Source organism: Gekko japonicus, unplaced genomic scaffold (assembly GCF_001447785.1).
Source record: "Gekko japonicus isolate JY-2015 unplaced genomic scaffold, Gekko_japonicus_V1.1 scaffold531, whole genome shotgun sequence".
NCBI classification, from domain to species: Eukaryota; Metazoa; Chordata; class Lepidosauria; order Squamata; family Gekkonidae; genus Gekko; species Gekko japonicus.
This window is the reverse complement of record NW_015162494.1, coordinates 813,157-831,948: the sequence shown is the minus strand read 5'-3', so window position 1 is coordinate 831,948 and position 18,792 is coordinate 813,157.

Below are 18,792 nucleotides of genomic sequence, written 5' to 3'. Positions count from 1 at the left end.
TGGACATGAAAACCAACTATGTTCAACTATGAAGTAACTAGCATATAAAGCCACCGGGAAATGGCAGTACTATTTGAGTACCCTGTAACATCTGAAACAGAAGCAGTTCGGCTTGAATGAGCTAAAACAAGGATTACATGACCAAAGACCGTGGCTCAGTAGTAAAATATCAGCTTCATATGCAGAAGGACCCAGGTTCAAACCCTGACATCTCCATTTTTAGGTGATATAAAACACCTCTACCTGGGGTCCTTGAGAGCAGCTGTGAGTCAATATGGACCTTGATAATCTGATACTGAATACGGCAACTTCATGTAGATAGGCACAGATGGATCAAGAAGTACTCTTTGGAAACCAAGCATCCTCTCAGGAATCTCACCACACCCTTGGTGGCAGCCTTTGACCCTGCCCAGTAATCTTTTAGTGGAACTTCTCCCTACCAGTTGTAATGGAAATGATAACTGGCTGTGCCAGGCTAATCAAGACTCAGTATTTATTTATTTATTTATTTCTTAGATTTGTATCCCACCCTCCCCAATTGGGCTCAGGGCGGCTTCCAACAGCGGCAAATGCCATAACAAACAATTAAAACAGTATAAAAAGTATGGTTTCACATACAGAAGCAAATGGGGGTAGAGAGAACTAGTCATGGGAGCTAAAATTAATTTAATTAGCATCATGTAATACATCTATGGTCCAAAGAATACAGTGTTGGGGTTGGGTGGGAAAGTGCTGGACTCAGGTACTCGGTGAGTTTCACAGTCACAGAATCACTTCTTAGCTGAGGATCCCTGTTTGTTCTTTAAAGTCTACTTTATAGAGCTGTTGTATGGTAGTGAACAAAGGATTGTGTGGCATTGCTGGCACTAAAATTGCCATTCTTCTTTTTTGTACCTTTTTTTTTAAAAAGCAGTAAGGTCAGGGAGAAAGGAAATGATATAAATAAATTAAAACCAGACCAGGCTGATCAGCATTTTGATGTGTAACAGGACGCGACTATTCCCATGTTACATAACATACATATCTTACCATGTGACTGTAGAACTGTGTATAAAGAAAATGTAATGTGAGCATCTAGGGCTGTCTTGGCACTCTGGCAGACTGAAAATAACCTTGGACATTTTGATGCAGCAGCCATTTGATTAACCTGAAAGAGCTGTTTTAAATGAGGCAACCTTTTATTCAGCCCCTCATTTGTGAGTCCTTCTGAACTGTTGATTTTTCAGACCAGACTGCCTGTTCAAGATAAAGAGTAAGAGACCAGTAGCATCCTAAAGACTAACAAAATTTGTGGCAGGGTATGAGCTTTCATGAGTCACGGCTCACTTCGAGACAAGAGAGAGACAACATGAGGGGACTCTTTTCAACAGGTTTTTTTTAAGTGAGGCTTTTATTATTGGTTAATGGTTCTGTTTTTTATTCAAGCTGAATTTTAAGGCAGATCTGGGGATATAAAATTATAGTTTTAACAAGTGCTTGGAGACTGGGATGGGCATGTTTAGCTTTTGCCTAGTTCTAAATCAAGAAAAATAAGAACCTTACACACAATTTTTTTAAAAAAACAAATCTTGCATACTTAATTTAAGTTACTATTGAGTTAAGTTACTATATATCTTTGGTCAGTAATTCACAAAATTGGCATTCATGTGACAGATAACCCAAGGTTTCACTGACCTTGGCAGCATTCTAGACCAATCAGTCAGGAGGTAAGCATGAAATGTTCTTGAACAAATTGCCTTAGGCACTGAGCATACTTCAGCAGCAAGAAATAGCATCTTCTTGTTCCTTTGCTTATTTGTAACATGCACTTTTTCTAACTCAATGGGAAATGCTCTTTTTATTTATTTATTTTTCTGAGTTACAAAGTCCTTAACAATTGCATTTAACAGCATCTCTGCAAGCTGGTTACATGTTTAGAAACTGTGCAAAGGGTGATTTCACACATTCGTGTTGATCACTTGAATAATGTCAAGCAATGCCTTGTATGTGGGAAAAACTAACATAAGTCAAATGTCACAAACAGTTTTCATCCCATTCCACATCAGCACAAACACATTTTTTCAAAGTCAAAATGGTTTATTAGTATGCCTCTATGTATATGTCTACAGTTCTGGGGGCAGTCATTGGATTGTATATAATACATGCAAAGATAGAGTTTTTGTTGCTAAAACTTGTGACATTATTATACTTTTGAAATGAGGCATATTTCCAATAATTCTGCAGATGAGAGAATTGATATGGCAGTGTTTAAGGACATTAAAAAATTGTGTTGAAACTGGTCAACCAATCATACCTTCAAAGTTCTGTCAGTCTCACTTATTGTTAAACCACAATTCATTTCAATTAAAGAGAGATAAAGCTCTCAAATTAAAGTCAAAACACTTGCCTGTATTTCAAGGGTGGCGTTACTTTTCTCACTTAGGCCTGTAAAACCAAATGGTTCCATTAATCTATTGACATTGTGAGGAGAAATCCAAGACAAATGTTCTTTGTTCAGTTTTTACAGGTACAGCTGTCGGTTGTTGCCACCTCCCTAGGTTTTGAGAATGCAACAGTCACATATCACCATGCATAACCTTAGGATAAGAGGAGAAGGGAAAATATGTCTTCTGCAAGCCAAGGACAGAATAGTTTGTAGTAAGCTGGACATTGTTCCATGCTAGTAGTATAGAACAGGGCATGCCCAAGGCTAGCCACTCTGGTATCTGTATTTTGATGTGTCTAATGAATGAAGCTGCGGTGGCTCAAGGGGTTAAGACGCTGAACTGCAGGCTGTGGAAGGTTGGTAGTTCAGCAGTTCGAGACCCGAGGGTGCCGCATGACGGAGTGAGCTCCCGTCTCTAGTTCCAGCTCCTGCCAATCTAGCCATTCGAAAGCAAGAAACTTCAAGTAGATAAATAGGGACCACTTCAGTGGGAAGGTAACAGCGTTCCGTGTGCCTTGGTGTTTAGTCATGCTGGCCACATGACCACGGAAATGTCTTTGGGGTTTTTTTGTTTTTTTTTTAATTTTTATAAACAAATTACAAAACACAGAAGTAAACAAATTTGAGCAGCAAGATATAACATTATGGATATAAGGTAAGTATGAGCATATGCATACATATTGGTGACAAGGTATTATAGTTCAATTATAAAGCATTAACTTGTATTTCGCTTCAGAGATGTTTTCCCAATCAAATTTATTTATGTTAATTTTATCCAGAATGGGATACCATATATTTAACGGGTTATAAAATTCCACTTCATGTTGGTGCGTTGTGTCATGTATAGAGAAGTTTTCCAGCATATATATATCCCATGTTTTGTCGAACCATTGTTGTACTGTTGGTGGTGTTTGTTGTTTCCATTGTTGAGCTATTACTAATTTAGCTGTCGTAATGAGAATGTTAATCAATTTTATTCTAATTGCAGGCGCACGGAAATGTCTTTGGACAGCGCTGGCTCTTCGGCTTTGAAACGGAGATGAGCACCGCAACCCTAGAGTCGGATTCGACTGGCTTTCGAGCAAGGGAACCTTTACCTTTACTTTTAATGAATTATGAGATATAGTAGAAGATGACAAATTTTAAAAACCCTAATGTGTATCAATTTTAGTTGAATTCTTCTTGGGTTCCCAAGCAGAAACAAATGAGCATTTCAACATAATAAAGGTGGTGCCTTGTGTGCACATGTATATCTTTTGGGTCACACTAATCTCAGAAAATTATCATTATTATGTCTTGTTCTCCATGTGGCCCTATCTATGAATACTTCATTCCCGAGACTGGAGCCTTGAATAGACAAGACAGATCTTTCTACAAACCAGGTTAGGGCTGCCAGATCCCCCAGTGGGTGGGGAGTTGCCTGCTCTAGGGGCTCCCAATCCACTGGCCCAGATCCGGCCAGCAGGGGAACCCCACCCCCAAAGTGCTTGGATCGAGCCAACATGCTCAGTGAGATGGCGTCACCTGGAGGTGATGTCATCATGCTGGGCACATTGCCGGGGGGACGCTCTAGCATTCAGCCTCTATGGAATCATAGAGTTTTTAGGCCAAATACTAGTGCATCCCTGGCAACATACCTAGTGTGATGACATCACTTCCAGGTCCTGGAAAAGTCCTGGAATGGGAGCTTTCTCCCCAATGCAAACAGGTAAGGGACCTGGCAACCCTATTCCAGGTCTGAGGGAAAATCTGAAAACTAAAAAAAGGCGGGGTTAAAAACCCCAAATAATACAAGCAACGTCTTTAGCTTTAAGAAACAGCTGTCCTCTGAAGAGGTCATTGTGCGAGTTGCTAACTACAACAATACTGCCAGCCTTCAAGTTTTGGTTTCTATCAGTAAAAGTGAGGGGGAGAGAGCAGGGCCCTTTCCAGGGCTGTTTTGTCCTTTGAGAAAAGACTCATCAGAGACAGGCTCAGCAGCAACCGCTGGCAGGCTTGGCTGCTTGCTACTATTTGACAGCATCCACTGCATCAAAGAAGTGCAGTATAGTGGTTAGAGTTACAGACTAGGATCTTGGAGACACATGTGTCGGAATCTCCACTCTGTTATGATGCTCACTGGGTGACCTTGGGGCAGTAATATGCTCTTAGCCCAACCTAACTCAAAGGGTTGTTGTGAGGATAAAAACGATGAGAATGATGTAAGCTGCTTTGGGTCCCAATCAGTGTTCCCTCTAAGCTGAGTTAGTGTGAGCTAGCTCACAGTTTTTTAGTCTCTGGCTCATGCATTTTTGTCTTAGCTAAGGAAGGGTGGCTCCAGAGCAAACTAATTTATGCAGTAGCCAAATCGCTTGCTCACAACTTTAATGTCAGTAGCTCACAAAGTAGAATTTTTGCTCACAAAACTCCACAGCTTAGAGGGAGCATTGGTCCCAATTGTGGGAAAAGTTGGGGTATAAATGAAGTAAATAAATATTAAATATAGCAGAATATGAGAGGAAGGAAAAAATTGGAAGATCGGTGGGCGGGAAGGGGAAGAAGAAGCACTTTGTATTCAATCATATTTTTATTGGAACAGTATAATTGAATTTAACTCACTGGTTTCAAAAAATTGCAAGAATACTATAGAGAAAGGATCTAAAGAAAAAGAGAGAAGTGATTTCTTGATATAGATAAATAATGTTGATTCATTTCTACTTGTATTGAAAAGCCATCACCTCTGACTTAACTTGCTTTCCTCGACAATAAATGGTATACTTCCCATTGGGTTCATAGAAATGACACATTTTTTACAAGTTACACTTTAGGCTTAGCTCATAATAAGAAAAGCCTCCTGGATCGGATCATTGGTCCACCAAGACCAGCATCCTGTTTCACACATTAGCCAACCAGTTGCCCTAGAGGGCAAAAAGGGCATAGAGGCTGCAGTGATTCTCAGAGGTTCACTGCCTCTGTATATAGAGGCTCCCTTCAGTCACCATGGCTAGTAGCCACTGATGGACCTGATAAATCTGTCTACCCTCTTTTAAAGCTATCTATGTTTGTGACCTCCCCAGCAGTGAATTCCACAGTTTATTATTCACTAAGTAAAGAAGTATTTCCTTTTTCCTGTTCTGAACAAATTTCCCAACAATTTAATTGGGTGCCCCCAAGTTCTAGTATTATGGGAGAGGGAGAAAAAGCTCCTTATATCTACTTTCTCCATTCTGTGCATAATTTTATAGATCTCTATTACATCTTCCCTTAGCCACCTTTCCCCCCCAGACATTTCTGCCTTTTTCACCACTGCCACACACTGCCTGCACTGGGTTATTCCCCGCACGCACAGATGATCTGACTCGCTGTATTTTTTTTCCATTCTGCATTGCTTCCCACTTTTGACTTGCTGTATATTTTTAATTCTGCATTGCTGATTAGTTTCGCTCGGCATTTCCACTGGGTTGTTTTTTAATTCTGCAGTGCTCAGCTCTCAGTTTGGTTTCCCTCCGCTGTTTCCCCAGGTTTTCTGAATGCTGTTTTGCTGTGGACTCCCCCCCCCATGCTTACATGGTAGAGTAATTTGAAGGTAGAAACATTTCCTCAGATTTCCTCCCCCCATTCCTTTTCTAGCCACCTTGGGGGCCACTTCTCCACCCACCCCTTCTGCATCCTCCCAGGGAGAACTTTGTTGTGCTTGTAACTGAAGGGAAAGTATTGCATGGCACAGCATGTGCTCTGAACAGGGAAGAAACTTTAGGGGAGAAGAGGCTTTTTCTCAAGAGCTTCCCCCAAAGATTTTCATGTTTGCAAGCACCAGGACAAAAGTCAAAATGCTCTCTGCATTCTGTAAAATGGTCAAGGCTCTGAGCTCACCTCTGCCAGTTGCACCTGGTGCAGGCAGGCAATTAATTTTAGAATCCCATCTTGAACTTTTATAGTTAAATAATTTTAGAGCACCGTAAAGTAAATTTAGTGAATTGTATTTATTGTATTTTATGTTATTCTGTACTGTTTTAATGTTTTAACTTGGGCATTCGTGCCCCTTGTGAGCCGCCCTGAGCCTTCGGGGAGGGCGGGGTATAAATTCAAAGATAAAAATATCTGAAGTCAACCTTAACAGTTCAACTGCTTGGATTTTCCAGAATAAGCACAGTGAGCTGTGCATGCAGAAAGGGCCCCTGAGTCAATATTTTCATTGAGCTTTCCACCACAAACCCAAGATCTCTTGCAATCTCAGTCTCATCCAGTTCAGACCCATCAGCATATATCTAAAATGGGGGGGGGGTGTTCCAATATGCATCAACTTTGCAAGCTTGTTCTTTATAATCATTAACCTGGTCACCACCAAACTATCAAAATCAATTCTGATGTTTACACATCTAAGGCTTCTGAATATGCATCATTTTCAATGGCTTTTTAAACAGAGGAAATGTGTGGTTTCACTGACAGGCTTGATCCTGACCTTATGCAAACCAGTGAGGACACTAAAAGACAAGTTATTTAGTATATTACCAGTACGGTTGCTGCCATTGCACCATTTCAACATATTTGGTGTCCCAGCTGTTCTAATAATGGACAAAAACTTCTGCCTGGCAAGGTTCAGTCAAATGACATTGTTACCAGGGCTGGGTGAAAGCTAACACGCTGCGGTGGCAGGAGTTATCCCACTAACATAAGTTGACCCTGAGACTGACATCTGAGTTGTCCTCTCATTTTAGCACTACAAAACAGAGGATCCGCTTTAAAAACTCATTAATGATAAAGCCAGATGTCATCTAAATGGGGCCATTTCATTGTAGGTAGAAAATATGTTTCTTCCAAAAACTGTTCCTGGGTAGCTGTTGTGGCCCATGTTGGTTGTCCCAGTGATCTGCCAGAGAAATGAAACAGTGGTGTACAAACTTCCATAAAACAACCCTGATCAGTGTGGTATTGCTTGCCAGGTAACATCTTCCTTCTGCCTTCCCTGCTGTAACTTGCCTTCTAGATCCTGATTCCTCAGAAATCTATCAACAATGTAAGTATTTTTGTAGATCATGGCCATAAAATACTGTCCCCACTGAGGCCAATAGGACACTCAAGAACTTGTTCACATCAACATTAGCAATGGGCAGCAAGGTAAAGTGCCTCATTAGCATCTCATTACATCCCTGCTGCTCCAAGAGACTGTGTAACTGGAGAAGCTGTAGTTTAATTTCATAATTGGTTCTAAGTGAAAGAATAACTCTCAGTCAAATGTGGAATTATTTGCAGTGGAGCAAATTGATCTACAGCAATTTGCACTTACTGACTTAATCTTCAATTGCAAAAGAGAACTATGCCACTAACAAGATATTTTGTCCTGAAAAGGGGGGGTTTTTTGCAGAAAAAGCCCAGCAGGGAATCATTAGCATAATAGGCCACACCCCTGACAGCACAGTTCATTAGCCTATTAGGCTACACCCCCATGCCTTCCCTTGGCTTGCCCGGGTGCCCCATGGCTGCAGGGAGCCTGGGCAAGCTCCCCCTTGAAGGGAAGGCAGTTTAAACTGTCTTCCCTTGGCTTGCCCGGGCACCCCGCAGCTGCGGGAAGCCCACGCAAGCCGGCTCTTGGAGGGAAGGGAAGGCAGTTTAAACTTGCTTGCCCAGGCACCCCGCACCTCTGTAGCTGCACACACACGCAGAGGTTTTGGCTGTAGTGGGCGTGGCCAATTCTGAAGCAAGGCTCCCTCTAAGCTGTGGAGTCCTGTGAGCAAAAATTCTGCTTTGTGAGCTCCTGGCATTAAAGTTGTGAGCGAGCGATTTGGCTGCTGTGTAAATTAGTTCACTCTGGAGCCCTCCTTCCTGAGCGAAGACCAAAATGTGTGAGCCGGAGGCTAAAAAACTGTGAGCCAGAGGCTAAAAAAACTGTGAGCCAGCTCACACTAACTCAGCTTAGAGGGAACACTGCTCTGAAGCCAGCCGGAACACCGTTCCTGTGCATTCCTGCCTAAAAATAGCCCTGGTCCTGAATAGATAAATTAGATAATCGATGTTAGTGCAGATAAATACAGACAGCCTTCTTCTAACAGCATATGCAAAGGTCTGCTAGTATTCTGAGCTTCCGATCTTGGTCAGTAAAAAAAGGATATAATTTTGTTGCTGTTGGTCAGCGAAGGTACATCAGATTTTACATTCATTTACTGATTAGTGATGTTGTTTTCTTCTGCTGCTATTTTAATAGAAAATGATGTTTATCTGCTATGTCAAGTGGTTGTTGTTCATTCACTGCTGTGAATGAACAGTGTGGTATAGCGGTTAAGAGCAGTGGATTCTAATCTGGAGAACCAGGTTTGATTCACCACTCCTCCACATGAAGCCAGATGGGTGACCTTGAGCCTGTCACAGTTCTCTTGGAGCTCTCTCAGCCCCACCTACCTCACAGGCTGTGTTCCCTCTAAGCTGAGTTAGTGTGAGCTAGCTAACAGTTTTTAGTCTCTGGCTCACACATTTTGTCTTAGCTCAGAAAGGATGGCTCCAGAGCAAACTAATTTATGCCTTAGCCAAATCACTCTCTCACAACTTTAATGCCAGTAGCTCACAAAGTAGAATTTTTGCTCACAAGACTCTCCAAATTAGAGGGACCATTGCTCACAGGGTGTCTGCTGTGAGAAGAGGAAGGGAAGGCAATTGTAAGCTGCTCTGAGACTCCTTCGAGTAGTGAAAAGCAGGGTATAAAAACCAACTCTTCTTCTTTTTCCTTCTTCTTCTTCTTCATGTTACAGTCACTGGTATATGGTTTTAACCATTGTCTGCTCCTCCAGAAGTTTTCAATTTCTTACTAATGGTATTGTATTTCCAATAACATTTTGAGGACTGGTGTATTAAACTGCAATCCTCAAACGGTTTACTCAGTATAAACCCCAGCTTCAATGGGAATAAATGAATTGAATGATGGGACCTAATGCATGAACTTAGTTTCAAAGTTAAACCCTACCTTTCCTGTGTGGTAAACCCCATTCTTTTCCCTATCACTGATTCATGATGAGCAACACAGGCCCCGGTCACACGGGCCGGATATCGCAGGGGGGGAGGCGTGGCTAATTGCCCCGGAGGAAACTAACGTGCGGCCGCCCGAGCACACGTCCCGGTCGAGGTCCCGTGGTTAGGGGGGAGATGCCGACCAGACAGGTATCCTGCAGCGCTGCACAGAAGCCGCGTCTCGCGATCGCACTAGTAATCGCTCTTTGTGCGCATGCGCTGTTGGGCGCTGTTGCGCAACCTGCAGAGACAGGCGCCGGATGCCACGTAAGTCCACTGGAAACGCGATCAGATGCCCGCCCTTGGCCCGCGGTTTCCAGAAACTAGTATCTATGAGCACCTTTGGCGGGGAGCCACGGGTTCACCACAGGAGCACTGCGCTTCCCAGATGTTGGGATGTAATCGTGCCCGGAAAAAACGCAGGACTCCCGTGCCTCTCCCGCAGCAACTTTGCCGTGTGACCGGGGCAACAATCACTTTTTTGGACTGCAGCAAAATAAAGCAAACATTTCAAAGTTAGAAACCCTCTAGTCACTCAGAAAAGGTGTCATTATCTTTTTTTTTCCCTTTTGTCCTTCATAAATCATATGTTCCTCGTGTGTGTGTTTTTTTTAAACACACAGACATGCACACACACAAACCCTCTAGGAGCAAAAGAGGAAGACACAAGACGAAAAAGAAGTGAGGAAGAATATTTTGTGTAAAATGCTGGCATTAGGGGAAAGATGACACAGAGTTTTCTCTCCTGTTTGTGTGTGTCATCAAGTCACAGCCGCCTTACGGCAAACCCAACATGGGGCTTTGAAGGCAAGTGATTAAGCAGCAGTTCGCCATTGCCTTCCTCTGCAGAGTCTTCCTTGGTGGTCCCCCTTTTCCAAGTACTGACTCTGCTGTACCTTCCGAGATCTGACAAGATCAGACTATGCCATGCCACCTTCCCTTCCCAGACACATCTTATAGTTATCCAACAAAGAAACCTTCTTCAAAAACAGAAGGGCTTGTTGTTCAACAGTTGCCACTGCTGGCTGTGCACTCAAGATTAGGGCTGCTCCTTTTTTTTTCCAGGCAGAGCTCTCCTGCGTTTTCCAAAGCTGCCTAACAAGCAGTAATTCAGAGATGCAGCCCTTTCCCTGCCAGCTAAATTGTTGCCTAATATGTAGCAGTTAAAGGCACAGGCACCCTATTAGGGAAAACACATATTTAAACCACACTTCAAGGAAGTTAGATTTCTTAACCAATTTTATATTCCCATGGTTTGGAGGGCTCTTCCCCTTCAGTATATGCCAATGGGCATGAGGTGAACTTTATCCTAACTGAAACAGCCTGACAACCTTGTGAGAGTAGCACCACATGTGGGGGGGGGGGTGTCAAAATATTTGCCTCGTTGCATGTAACTTCCTAGCGCCAGTTGAATGTGACCTGTCCTTCCCCACCCCTAGATTCCTGGAATGTGTCAAAAACTCTTTAGCTATTTTCCCCGGAAACAACCCTTCTATTGCATTACTGGTTCCAAAGAGGTGAGCAGCTGTACATGGGGCTGGTGCGTCCCTTTTGCGCAGCTTCCGTTCAACCTCGGTGAGTCTTATTATGCGTCCCCTGCACAACACTGATCGCTCCTGCCATTAGGAAGGAAGCTGGCTGCTGCTGCTGCTGCTGCTGCTACTCGAGCAACCATGAACATCTGCTGCTGTTATACAACAACAGGGGAGAGAAGGGAAAGGGCGGGTGGCACTGGCAACTGCACTGCAAGCACAGAAGCAGCACCGCTCCCTTCTCATTCTTGCCTTTATCTTTCGGTCAAGAAGACAGAGAAAGGAAATGGGCAGGGAAAGTTAGAGAGAAGGTGCACAAAATAAGGCAGAACACTCCGGCAGGCTACAGACTCAGCCTATTTTAGCAGCTGCAGAGGCCTTCTGGTGCAGGCAAGATAAAGACCACAAGGAGGGGAGGGCCCGAAGGGTTATGGGAAGAGCTCGGATTGAGGTAGGCAGCAGAAGCGGCCCTGGTTTGGGGGGAGGGGAAGTGAAATTTGGCAGCAGGGAAGGGCTCTTACAGTGAAGTGGATACATAGGAGGAAAAAATGAGGGAATAGAAGAGACGGAATGAAGGCAAACTGAAATGTGTAGGCCGAGATAGAAGACAACTGTTTGTGCAACAGTTTCTGAGGAGATTATTAGGTTTTTTCCCACACATATGCCTAAAAAGCACCTTTGCAGCTTCTTCATGCCACACATAAATGTTGTTAATTTGGGTGAGAATGAGGAAAGGAAGAAAACAAGTGTGGTCTGGTGCATGCAGGTTTTACATTGGTGTTTCACATCAATTTAGATCTATAAAAATTACTTTAGAACTATTTTAGAAATGACCCTTGATTCTGAAATGTCTTTTTACGTATTTATGGGAGTTAATACAGGACTGAGAGGGTCATTAAACCATGGAGGTAAATTGCATGGTGGGAAAGGGGAAAGTTTATTTTTGTCCTATGCAAAAACAGCCAGGTTTTAAGGTTCAACCAGATATTACACTTAAATGCATGCAATATTACCCTGAGAAGATCCTTTTTAAATAGGAAGAGTTGCTTACCTAGTGTGATTGGGATCAGCGGAAAGTGTTCCAGAGGAGAGGGCTTCAATCTGATGTTTTCCTATTCCATAGCAAAGGTGTAGTGTCAATTGCGCATGGGTATGCACAACCAAATTTGCCACTGACCCCACCCATCATCATATCAAAACTTTTATACATTTATCTTGTAGGGAGCAAGTGAAGCCCTACCCAGCAGGCATTTCAGGCAATGGTCAAAGGATTGCCCAAATCAAGCGGGAAACTAAAGGACACTCTACCTACAAATCCTGCTTTGAACTTCAAAGCCTTCTCTCTTGTGTAAGCCCAATAGGTGTGGAAACCACCATTTCTTTCCAAGATAGCATGTTCCACTATTTAGTTTTCAAGCCACAATGCAGCTGAATTTTTTTCTGGTGAGCCACCAATTTAAACATCCACCTTGTACCCATGTTCAAAAGTGCACACACCAAAATGCATTTTGCACTGCTCCTCGGACACTGTGATGAAGAAAGCTGCCAGTGAGGATGGTGACTAGTAGAATAAAAAATACAGGTAGGAAAGTGTTATGTCCGCTGACCGCCACCAGGGGCCAGCGAACACCCCCGAGCTTGACTCTGTAAGAACAATGGGGACTAGGCTCCTAGTCTCTCCACTGGGGAACCAATAGGACCATGGCGGGAGATTTAAACCCACCAACGGGACCTAGGGGAGTGTCCCCAGGTGTGTATATAGTTGGCCGGCCGGCCAGTCGTTAGTCTTTGTCTTTGTTGTGTACTAGTAACCATGCTGATCACTACATCCGTATAAGTGGTTTCTACATGCGTCTAACCCGCTACACTTCAGAAAGGCTACCCCTTCACCTGCTTTTGCATCTTTGGCACTCTTCTGGAGCCTGCTTTTCATATTAAAAGAACCATAGGCAGGCCATGGGGAGGGGCTGACAATAGACAATGCCCCACCCTGAATTTGCCCTGCCCCCTCACCAGACAGCCATGTCTCCGGGCTGGAGCTGGGTGTTTACGGGAACAATGCCAAGCAGAGAAGAAGAGGAGATTGGATTTATACCCTGCCCTTCACTACCCAAGGGAGTCTCAGAGCGGTTTACAAACTCCTTTCCCTTCCCCTCCCCACAACAGACACCCTGTGAGGTATGTGGTGCTGAGAGAGCTCTGACAGAAACTGCTCTTTTTTTCAAGAACAGCCATGCCAAAACAATGGCTTGCCCAAGGTCATCCAGCAGGTACAAGTGGAAGAGGGGGGAATCAAACCCGATTCTCCCAGATTATGTCTGTGTACTTACGGTAACCACTACACCAAACTGGCTTTGGGCACCCCAAGGCTATACTTTAGCCTGGGTGGAAGTTTGGATGAAGGGTGTCACCTGCCTGTAACAACTAGTGATGAGAAGGGTGTGTGTGTGAATGGGTGTCTTTTGATAAGCTTTGCAACAGTTTATATTGCCATATAGGAGCTGTCTATTTAACAGAGTCCGGCTGAACTGCAAACAAATGTCAATGAGGCAAAGGGAAGCTAGAAAAAAGAGTGTGGGATGCTTTGCCTTGTGTCTTCTTGAGTGACAGGCTCCCTAGCCTATTGTCAAGCCAACCCAGGGTCTTGAAATAACTTCCTCTGGACACCTGTGGTCAGTGCCATAAACTGGCTCAGCCACTTGCCTCGACAAATAGAATTGTGGGAAAAGAGAAGAGAGCATGGAGACGAATCTCACCAAGTGAGAAGAGAGGGGAAGCTGCAAGAAAAGCAGAGGGTAGAATGGAAGAAAAGCAGGAGGGCTGTGGGAGTACAAGGCAATGCATCCACGGAATCACAGGGCTGGGAAGGAGAAACATCAAGATGCTGCAGAAGAGGCAGCTCTGTGCCGGGCTGCAAATGATCCTTGTAGAGACTTGGCATTAAATCATAGCTCATTCATAATACAATAAATAAATAATGATGTGTTTACCACCACTGTACTCATTTGCCCCCCTCCGCAATAAAAATCTTCTGACTACGGGCCTGATAGGTATATTGCTACTTTTGGTCTTAAACCAAGGTTTACCATGAAACAACTTACAACCTTCTTTTAGTGCCAGTCTCATGTCCTCACTACAAAATATGATTTTTCTGACCACTCCTTTGCTGTCTTTTCCGTGATACATCCCTTGGTCCAATCGGCAGACCTGTTCCAGGCCTCCCAGACGACTGGGGGCCCAGTTCAGGTTTCCTGTTTGCAACACACCTGACTATGCATGGCATAGATTGGCTGGTTCCATGTGAAGTCATGAGTCCATTTCTCTCTTTCAGGAACTGTATTCCAACTTTGGGGAGGGGGGGAATAGTTTCCTGTTAAATGAATGAGCAGGTAGGCTGTCTGAAGCATGGGTCAAAAGACAAAAGAACTGATTTAATTGAAATTGTTGACTATTATGTCTGTCATTGGTATTTGAATGTGAGAGGAAGCCAGGCTCACCCCTGAGAAATATGTACCGTGACTTTTTTTTACATCTATGCATATTCTAAGTGTGCATAGCACTGCCTTCTGAATGGTAAGAGATGAGAGAAGACATAATATATTCTCAGTATTAGAATTATCCATGCCCTGGGAAGGAGTTAATACATGTGTGAAAAAATAGTGCTGATTATTTGTACTTTTTAACAATTATTAACCACCTTGGTGTATAGGGTGGTAAAAAGTGAATTGTGAGATGGGAGTCAGGAAGCAATTTTCTCCAGGCCAATTTGGCCAGGGATCCTGGAGGGCCCCCCCTCTTTTGGGCATAGAGCAGGGGTCACTGGGGGTGCGGGGAGAGGTATTTGTGAATTTCCTCCATTGTGCAGGGAGTTGGACTAGATGACCCTGGAGGTACCTTCCAACTCTATGCTTCTGTGATTCTAACATAAGCCAAAGTTGGAAACCCATTTCAAATCATGATTTCATATCCTGGTTTATGGTCAGTCCTTAACCAGGGTTTATATATCCAGACATAATGCTTAACCAAACAAGCCATGATTCAGCATTACATCTGCATAGGACTTTAGCTGTGTATTGATGCCTTTTAACAGCAAGAAAAGCCTTATCTGAAGAGAGATGGATGCCTGAGCAAGAGAGATTAGGCAACACTTCAATTCTAAATGCTCATCCTAATCTAGGGTACCAGATGCACAGCAAAATGCTACATTGATATTGCTGATTCTGAAGCTACCCAGGCTTTTACATGTGGATTCATACGGCAACCCCCCAAGAAACCTGCTGTATTCACAGTACATGTGCAGAAACCTTCCTCCTATTGATTGTTACAAGTGGGCAGGGCTGGCTCGCTCACTAGGTGAACTAGACTTTAGCCTAGAGCACGGGGCCATCATGGGGGCACCGGGCTGGGGAAGCCAGGTACACAGCGAAGCCTCTCTTCCCTAGGCTGGAGTTGCTCAGCAACCTGGCACCAGCGCGTCCACCCCGTGCATCACCGGCCTCTTCCAGCATCACTGCCGGTGCAAAGGGAGGAGGAGGAAGAGGTGCCCCTTAGGAGGCCAGCGGCAGGAGCCGCAGCCCCACTATGCTTTTGGTGACTTCCTGCTGTTTCCTTCTCAGCTCGAGCTCCCGCGGCCTCCGGCTCCATTTCCGCACTGCCTCTCAGGCAGCTCTCCCGCTCTGCACGAACTACCACTGGGTAGCGAGAGAGGTGGAAAGGGAAGGAGAGATGAGTTTGCCCGCCGCTCATACAGCACGACAGGAGGACGAGCACTGCCTCCCGGGCACTGTAGTACCCTGGAGCCCGAGGGGAGTGCACATGGAGGCCTCTCTGAGACCCTCAGTCGCCCATGCCAAGCTCCCTGCTGGGAGACCTGGTGCCTTGGAAGCTCTGTAAGAGATCTGAGCCGCTCATCTGCACTGAGGGGGACGCCACAAGGCAGCCTCACCTGGGGGGCACGGGCACCACAAGCTAGCCTCGCCTAGAGCACAGAAACTCCTCGGACCAGCCCTGCAAGTGGGAACCAACAAGGACCTATGGGAGATATCTCCCACACACACACTATTTCCTCTTTTCTTTTCCTGAAAGCCCCCATAGCCTCTCCCCTTTTCCTGCTTCTACCTCTCCTTCTAGAGTTGCCAACCTCCAGGTGGGGCCTGGAGAGATCCTTGAATCACAAGTCTCCCAGATACAGAGTTCTCCCTTAGGGTTGTCAGTTTCAGATTAGGAAATCCCTAGAGATTTGGTGGGGGGTGGAGCCTTGGGAGGAAAGTGAGCTTAGTCCATCCTACAAAGCAACCTTTATCTTGGAGAACTGTGGCCTAGTTGTGTGATGCTAGCTACTTAGCCAGGCCCACTTGCATGGTAGAAAACGCTCAAGGACTTTTGGGGTGGCACCACACTTTCCTATGCATCCTCCTCCCCACATTATTTCCTCTTCCCACTAGCAACCCCCACATCCTCTTTTTCCCTGCCTCATTCTCTCCTCAGCCATTCACCGACCTACCTTTTATCTGCCTCCCATCATCACTTACATTTATTATTTATTTATGTAATAGCTCAGATAACCTGAGGCTATTAAGGCTTTTCCACAATGGTGGGCCCCCTTCCTAGTTTGGTATAGTGGTTAAGTGTGCGGACTCTAATCTGGGAGAACCGGGTTTGATTCCCCACTCCTCCACTTGCACCTGGCTGGATGACCTTGGGCAAGCCGTAGTTCTGATAAGAGCTGTTCTTGAAAAAGAGCAGTTTCTGTCAAGAGCTCTCTCAGCCCCACCTACCTCACAGGGTGTCTGTTGTGGGAAGGGGAAGGAGTTTGTAAGCCGCTCTGAGACACCTTCGGGTAGTGAAGGGCGGGGTATAAATCCAATCTCTTCTTCTTCCTTGCAGCCCTTTTTATAGCCATAGACAGGACGGGTGTAATTCCTGACGATTGGAATAATGCTGTCTTAGTCCATATCTTTTAAAAAGGTGATCCTCAGCTCCTAAACGATTATAGACTGATCAGTCTCTTATCCATCATGGGGAAGCTATATGCCAATCATTTGGCTGATAAACTTAAATCTTGGATACTAGAATAGGAAATTCTAGGGCCAGAACAAATTGGCTTTTGCCAGGGCAAGTCGACCCTATATCACTGCACAGTTCTTAGTCATCTAGTAAATAAATATAGGAAAGGGAAAGGTTTCAAACTATATGTAGCTTTCTTAGATCTCAAGGGAGTTTTTGATTCAGTGCCCAGGGACATCTTGTGGAGGAAACTGAATAAATTAGGGATTAACAAACAGAATACACAGAAACTACTTGCCAGGTTAGATATTCAAAAGAAGGAGACCTAATGCCTAAGATCGCAATTTCAATGGGTGTCAACCAAGGCTGTATCCTGGCCCCTATATTGTTCAACCTCTTTTTAAATAATCTGGCACCCTTTATAAATTGTGTTAATGGGCATTTCCCCAAGTTGGGAGCAAGACACTGCCTACTATTGTTGTATGCCAATGATGCCATTCTCCTGTCACTTTCTAAGGTTGGGATGAAAAAGATGCTAACGCGTTTTTCAGCCTACTGTGATAAGAACACAGTACGGTCACCAGATTTAAGTATCCTCATATTTGGATGACTTGGCTATTAGTATATAGATAATTGGACTGAGGTGATTATGCGTAATGGGTCTATCTATCCTGTGCTTTTGTTGTTGTCTTAAAGCAGAGATTTCAAACTCATTTGTTATGAGGGCCGGATCTGACATAAATGAGGGCCGGGCCATGTGTGCCATAAAACATAATGCCGGGTACTGGAGATATAAACTGTATAAAGTAGTGCAGCTGGTAAGCTCTGAATTGGTGAATCCTCACTGCAAGGCCCCATGGGCTGGGGAGGGGGCGCAAAGGAAAACCCACACAAGTAGATTGGAGAGGCAGCAGAGCAGCTCCCATGATGCTTTACTGCTGCAGATGAGGTCGTTCTGCTGTGCTGAAGCCATGATGGAATGGCTCCACCCACTCCTCCCCAGCACTCCCTCCCTTGCACCAGTTGCATGTGGGCCATATAAAAGCCCTGGATGGGCCAGATCCGGCCCCCGGGCCTTATGTTTGACATCCCTGTTTTAAAGTATCAGTACTGATATATAAGGTTATGCCAATTTCTTGGGACAGCCCCAGAAAAAATGCCAGTACTCAGATCTCAGAAGCTAAGTAGAGTCGGCCCTGGTTGGTACTTGGATGGGTGACTACCAAGGAAATCCAGGCTTCTATGCAGAGGCAGGCAACAGCAAACTACCTGTTTGTCTCTTGCCGTGAAAACACCGCAGGGTTATCATAAGCTGGCGGTAACTTGATTGAACTTTCTGCCACACTCAAGTAACTATTGTTACAAAAAAGGCCAGTGTCTATCTCAAAATAATGTCCTGTTGAAATCAGTAGGTTTATAGCTTTATGAGTGCAACATTGTGGCAAAGGGCAAAGAAATAGCAAGATAGGTCAATGAGCATAAGCAATTAAAGATCATGTATTTACTCATCCTCTTGTAGGAGTCTGCTTTATACTGAACAGAACCAAATGCTTCCTATCTCAGTAGTGTCAACAGCCTTGTAACGCTTCTGCATTTTGATAGTGACATCACATATGCTTGAACTGTGTATGTTCACAACATACACGTTTAATTCTCCCAACTCGTCACTACATTTTAGTGCATGGATACCTAGATGTTTCATTATTCAGCACTGGCATGAATATGATTTTGTAAGGAGAAAGCCATTCATGGGCTACTTCCAGCGTAATAAATTGTTTATTTTGATCAAGTACAATTGTTTCCCATATTAGATATTTTAAAACAGCCATGTTCACAAGTTTAAAAAGAGGT